At 38.9% G+C, this 7066-nt stretch overlaps 1 long non-coding RNA gene across 1 annotated transcript in view; it reads left to right on the forward strand.

Annotated features, from left to right (window-relative positions):
• LOC107154338 overlaps nucleotides 1–2336 on the forward strand; it is a 7003-nt gene extending 4667 nt beyond the window's left edge. Inside the window, exon 2 of the long non-coding RNA XR_001505048.2 lies at nucleotides 1403–2336. This is a non-coding gene — a long non-coding RNA (uncharacterized LOC107154338). The remainder of the gene's footprint in view (nucleotides 1–1402) is intronic.
• Nucleotides 2337–7066: the final 4730 nt, after the last annotated feature.

The raw sequence follows: 7066 nt of genomic DNA on the forward strand, positions 1-7066 counted from the left end.
GACATTGGAGCCTGCACAAGAAATGTAATCTGTACTCCAGAAATTTGAAATTTGGTACGAAGTAGAAGGTCCTTTTGACAGGTGTGATCGCCTTAAAATAACTAACTCATGACAAAGAAGATGAGTTTTAGCTATTGTTTTTCCGCTTGGAACTGTTTATATTTTTTTTTTTTTTTTTTTTTGGGTCCGGAAATTTTATTTGAACATTCTAAAGCAGTAATGCTTTAGATGTTACTTAAGTGTCCCAGACAGGATTAACAAAATTAAATGTTTCTAAATTACAAATTTAGTTCCTGTAGGAGTCTCAGAAAAGAAACAGAAGAAAACAACCCCCCTCCCAAAAGAAGTATGACACACACATTTTGAAGAAACCCCAATGTTTCATGCAATGGTAGGCAAGATGTAAAAAGCCAACCAAATTCACACATTTCTACACCAATCATCATCAGAAAAAAGTACTCCATAGTCCATCTGTACATCCAAACGCATCTGGGAATCTACACCTACATTACATTATTTAATGTTATGTACATTTATTACCCACCCCCTTGCTTTTAATAATTTCTTATGTAAAGCCTTCATTCAAACTCAAAAAAAAAGATTTTAAGACTAACCTTGGGGGAAAAAGATAATCACTTTAGACAGTCAGTTAAAATGTAGTTTATCTAAATCTCAAAATGTTTAATAAAAACAACATCTTCTCCATTTAACACTTGGCTTTCTAACTGTACAGTAAATTGCATTGAAGAGAATACACCTCTATCTTCAGACTGTATCTTCTTTGGATGGAATTAAGATATAACTGGATAATTTTAAGATAAATAAATGGGAAGCTGGTCCAACTAAGATGACAGCAGATATATTACATGCGGAATTTAATATTTTTTAATTCTCTTTTTTTTTAAAAAAAAAAAGGATGCAGTTGAACTGGAGGAGAAAAAAACCTATAACAGGTCAAAAAAGAACCCAGATTCAATATATAAAAATGTCCCAAAATAGGTCGACGATGGCAGTAAAAATAAGAGAAAAAAAGTAATCTTTCTGGAACATCATTTTTCAATAATGTAGAAACACTAAGTGCCAGGAAGATTTCTACTCATGTAATTTTAGCATCCAAGTTTCCCTCTACTTATTTTATTGGAACAAATGCTTTAAATAGACTATTTGTCCTCTTCACTGAAGAGAGCTGGTCTATTTCATCTTTAATGAGCTAGTTTTTGGGAATATTAGCCATGTACTGTAGTAATGCCTACTGCATAAAATCCAAGGATCAATTTCTCTTTCATAGGGGTGGAACTTGCACAGCAAAAAAGCACAAGAAGAGATTTGGGCTTAACACTGGGTACTTTGTGGGTCTCTTTCGTGGATGGCTTAAAGTAACATCTATTTCCATTGATCCTAGGTTCATACTGACTGCTTTCTCCTAGAAGTCTTCAGTCATTGTCTGACTCCTTCCAGGAACAGCAGAAGGCAGGCACAGCACCCCGTGATGACAGCACCCCTAAATAGGAGCAATCATCTCATGGCAACTGATCCCCATCTAGGATCACAGGTCTGATAGATAAAACATCCTGAGCAACAAGTGGAGATCACCCCTCAAGGGATAAAGATTTTTCTGGAGTTATCTTGAAGAACCAGAACTGAAGTAATAGGCAAACAAGACCATCATTTGACCAAGACTGCTTAATTATTTATGCACATCTCTTGCCTCCTGTCCCAGTTCTTCCTCTACTTAAACCTAGGCTCATGTCAACAGTTTGAAGACAGGGCTGAGATGCTAGATCTCACTTTCCCTTCCCCCAAATGAATCTATTGATTAAAGTTTCCTTCTCTGTTTTTCACCATTACCTTCTCTGCTTGGTTTTTGGAGCGATGGCTGGACTCCATTTGTTGGGACTCCCAGAGTCAGGCCTCCAGTAGTAAAAGATGAGTACTAACACATTGACCTTTGATCAAATCTAAATAGATAACTAATGGGCAGATCATTTGTTTTAATTTATAACAAAAATTGGATTATTTTTCCCCCCCAGAAGCCATCTATGAGCCGGGTGTGAACTGAGCCAGCCATAGGCAGGGAAGCCCAGTTTGGGGAACTCCCAGGCAGAACCCCTGATGTGAGAATGCCCATTTCACCTTGACACCCTGTTCTAGCTCCCACTCAAGTTCAAGCACAGCCTCCCAGAGATGGGTGTAGCCTGCCAAATGCCAATCAAGCTGTTTAGCACAAGACCACCACCACACCAAGAAGCAAGCACCCAAACAAGACTCCTTCCACTGAAACCTTATCCCTGCCTTTGATGTGCTCCCCCTTAAATAAAGAATTGGGCCTTTTTCAATTGTTCAGTTCCAGTTCCTACCAGGACTGGAAGACCCATCAGGTATTCCGCTTTTTAAATCTAATATTTGGCTTTGTCTTATTTCTTACTGATTTAATTTCAGACTTTTTCCCAAGCAGCTCATACCTCCTGAGCAGGAACTACTCTGTCAGGGTGCTGGTCACCCCATCATAATTTTTATCTAGCAATTCTTTTTCCTGCATATGATCTGATTCCTGAAGTGAAAGTACTCCAGAAACCTGTCTTTTTTCAGGATTTATGTGTGCTGCCATGATCTCAATTCTCAGCCCTGGTCAATAGTTCATCCAGTTCCTATCTCATGGATCCCCAGACTTTAACTTCCTATCTCTCATTTCCCTTTGGCACCCAGAGATTGGCCTTTTCTGCCTTCAAAAGTGCTACATGTGAGGGCTGGAGTTGTGACTTAGTGATAGAAGATTCACATAGCACATGTGAAGCACTGGGTTCAATTCTCAGCACCACATAAAAAACAAATAAATAAAATGATATTGTGTCCATCTATAACTTAAAAAAAAAGTTCTACACATGAAAAGTAATTCTAGTTGAATTGAACCCAAGGGTGTTTTACCACTGTGCTACATCCACCACTCTTTTTATTTCTTATTCTGAGACAGTGTCTTGGTAAATTGCTGAGGCTAGCCTATAGCATGAGAAGCTACTCCCTCAGCCTCTCAAATCACTGGGATTACAAGTGTGTGCCACTGTACCCAGCTAGTTGTTGCTATATTTAATCCAAAATTTATCTGGGTTTGCAGGAGGAGGAAGATATTACTTTATCTTATGGAAAAATTCCTTATTTACCTGGAAATTCCTTATTCTCATAAATTACTCTTTAAAATGTTATTTTAAGCATACATTCTTCACAAATTTTCTTTGAAAATAAAAGTATTAATTACTTTCCAAATAGACTTATTCTTCCTACCATCAAAGTTTGTTGATCCTAATGATTAACTGAAGATAAACAGATTCTGAGTTCTCATTACTGATTTATTACCATTTTATAGAGCTTCACATTACTTGTCAAATGTCACATCTAAACATAGTATACCACATCTCATTGCATATGCAAACATGAAAAGGAACTAAAAAGGCATTTGTAAGTGTTTATAAAGTTTTGAGTTAGACTTTCAGCTGTACTAATTCTAAATTTGTCAGAAAAGCACACCACTAATCTATTTTCAGTGTAGGGTCTGCTGGGGTTATCTGTGTATTGAGAATTTTGATTGCTTTTAGAAAAATGAAGATAAGCTTTATAAAATGTCTTACGAAGATCCTTTATTAGTTATGTAATAATACTAATATGTATTATTTGGGTCATGTAAGTGATTCCAAATGGCTACAGGATAATTTAGCAAATATAAATAATTTTTTCCTAATGGTCAATACATATAAGTTTGTGAGGTTCTGTAACTCCTAGTAAGAAACAAGTTTTGAAAATTATTGATTTATACACTAATAAATACATACTATATACCATACATTGTACTACTGAATATTACCATTCAAGGAAAACAAGATGGGTAAGTTCCTTTTATCTGTAAAACTTTGTCATTCTAGAAAGGTAGATATATAGTAAACATGCAGACATAAAAGCAGATAAACAATACCAGACTGTGGTTATGGTTAGGAGGAAAGATTCTATTACAAAGAATAGGTTGGACCTACTCTAGAGAGGGTGGTCAGGAAAGGCACCTGTGAACAGGTCATATTGTGGCTAAGTGCGGATTTGAAGGATAAGAAGGAGGTTTATTAGAAGCTTACAGCATGAGAGCCCAGAAAGCGTTCAATGATAGGATGCTCTGGGGTATGAGAATGTCATGGCAGAAACACCAGCAAGAACAAGACTCTTTTGCAAGAAAGAATTTTTCAAGTTCTACAAGCTGAATTAAGGCTATTATTAGGGTAGATTAGTGCAGAGGAGGGAGTGTGAAATAAGATCCTAGAGGTTGGGGGAGAAGGCCAGGTCATGCAGGACATTCAAAGAAAGCCATGTTAAATGTATTAAAAAGCAGTATGCTATCTACAAGAAATCCTCTTTAAACACAAAGATATAAATTGCTTAAAAATAAAAGTATAAAGGAGATATACTTCAAAAGAAAACTGCAGTCATTATAATTGTATCAAAGTAGATTTCAGAATAAGAACTGTTCCCAAGGATAAGTAGGAATATTACCTAACAAGAAGAGGGTTTGTTGACCAGAAAATAAACAATCTTAAATACTAAAAACATAAACACAGAGCTTCAAAATATACAAAAGAAAGTAAAATCTCCCTAAATTGATATACAGATTCAGTGCCAATCCAATTTAAATCCTGTATTTGTTTTGTCTTACAAATCCAAAAGTTGACTCTAAAATATACATGGAAAGGCAAAGAAACTATAATAGTTAAAACAACTTTGGAAAAGAATAGTAAAGTTTGAGGGCTCATACTGACTAATTTCAAGACTGCTAATAAGGCTCTAAATTAAGTGTGGGACTGGTGAAAGGGTAAACATACAGATCAATGCAGCATAATAAAGGACCTCTGCACATTTATAGTCAATAACTTTTAAATAAGAGCCAAGGGAGGGGCTGGGTTTTGTGGCTCAGCGGTAGAGCCCCTGCCTAGCACGTGTGGGACACTGGGTTTGATCCTTAGCACCATATAAGGATAAATAAATAAAATAAAGATATTGTGTCCCAACTACAACTAAAAAAAAATTTTAAAAAAAGAGCCAATGTAATTCCATAGAGCAAGTCTTTTAAACCAAGGGTGCTCTCACAATTGAATATCCATATGCAACAAAAGAAATTCCAACTAATATCTAACTGTATACAAAAGTAACTAAATTCAACAGGCTGACTGTAGCTCCTAAATATTTTGTATTTTGCAAAATATTATCTCAAAATGCAAGAGTCACATAATTAAATGTGAAACATAAAATTTCTAGAACACAAAGGAAGAAATCTTAGTGACTGTGGATCAAAGAATTCTTAAACAGAACACAGATAGCACAAATCAAAATAGGAAAAAAATGTTTAATTGGGCCTCATTGACATTGAAACTCATCTCTGGATATATTTAGAAAAAAAAAAAAAAGAATCCTGTCACAAACACATGTCTCTAAGAACTAATATCCAGAATTTACAAAGAACTCTCTCTACCATATAGTTTACAAAACAAACAAATTAAGCCAGGTGTGATGGTGCATGCCTGTAATCCCAGTAGCAAGGGAGGCTGAGGCAGGAGGATCACAAGTTCAAAGTCAGCCTCAGCAAGTTATCGAGGCACTAAGCAATTCAGTGAGAGCCCGTCTCTAATAAAATATGAAAAAGGGCCGAGGATGTGGCTCAATGGATAAGTGCCCCTGAATTCAGACCCCAGTACAAAAAAAAAAAACAAATAAGCGAGTCTATAATTTGAACAGATATTCCACCCAAAATTATACAAATGACAAGTAAGCACATGAAACCAACATCATTAGTTATCAAAGAAATCACATTAAAACTACAATGAGATACCACTACACATACATATTTAAATAGATAATATAGGAGGGAACAAAACTGACACTAGGGGGGCTGGAGTTGTGGCTCAGTGGCAAAGCACTTGACTACCATGTGTAAGGCACTTGGTTCGATCCTCAGCACCACATAAAGATGAATAAATAAATAAAGATATTGTGTCTAGTTACAACCAAAAAATAAATGTATATTAAAAAAAACTGACAAGAATGTGGAGCAACAGTCATTCATTCCTTTTCTGATAAGAATGCAAAATAGCACAGCTGCTTTGGAAAGCAGTTTGGCGGTCTCTTAAAAATAAAATACACGGGGAGAGGGAAGATGGCGGCGAGGGGAGTGCATTGCCCCCGTGTGCTGCTTCACTGTGTGGGAGTATGACGAGTCAGGACGGCTAAAGGCTATCTTGTTAGGAATTTCCAGCAATAGTGGGGTGCTCCGGAACCTGGAGGAAGGATTTCCATCGCACGAGGATCGGCTACGGGGACTCAAACGCGAGAGGTTTGTCGCACGGAGGGTAACACTGCTTATTCAGCAAATCGCCCCACGGCTAGAGTCTGCAGCGCGCGCTGGGAAACGAGGAGATAGCGACGCAGGGATACAGCGCTGCAGTTTCTGCCAGCCGTGCAAGCACCGTACTCAGGGCTGAATTCTGGGTTCGAGACGGGGGAAGGAAGCGGTCCATCTCAGTTCTCCACACCGGTCAGACCACAGAGGAGGCCAGCAGCCACCATGTTGGAAAGCTGACGTCACCATCCCTGTTTTCGACTGACCACAGCTCATTCAGCCATAGAATAGGTAATTTTAGGCTGCCATTCGCCTGTGGCTTGCAGACAGATTGCTAGGGTTCAGTGCCTGGGTGCTTCTTAGAACCTTATCTTATCGGAGCGAACACCGAGCGCGGGGCGGCCGAGTTCCGGCTCCCAGAACCGCCCTGGCCCAGGGCTGCGGAGCCTGCGGAGGCTGCTTCTTGGACCCTGCTCCTATCAGAGCATACACCAAGCACTAAGCGGCCGAATTCCGGCTCCCGGAACTGAGCCCGCGGGGACTGCTTCTTGGAGCCTACCCTTATAGGAGCTTACACCGAGCACGGAGCGGCCGAGTTCCGGCTCCCGGAACTTCCCTGGCCCGGGGCTAGGAGCCCGTGGAAACTGCTTCTCGGTCCGGGTCCTGCTGAGGGCCGGTAAGGACTCACCCGTTGCTTTG

Source organism: Marmota marmota, unplaced genomic scaffold (assembly GCF_001458135.2).
Source record: "Marmota marmota marmota unplaced genomic scaffold, marMar, whole genome shotgun sequence".
Classification (NCBI taxonomy): domain Eukaryota; kingdom Metazoa; phylum Chordata; class Mammalia; order Rodentia; family Sciuridae; genus Marmota; species Marmota marmota.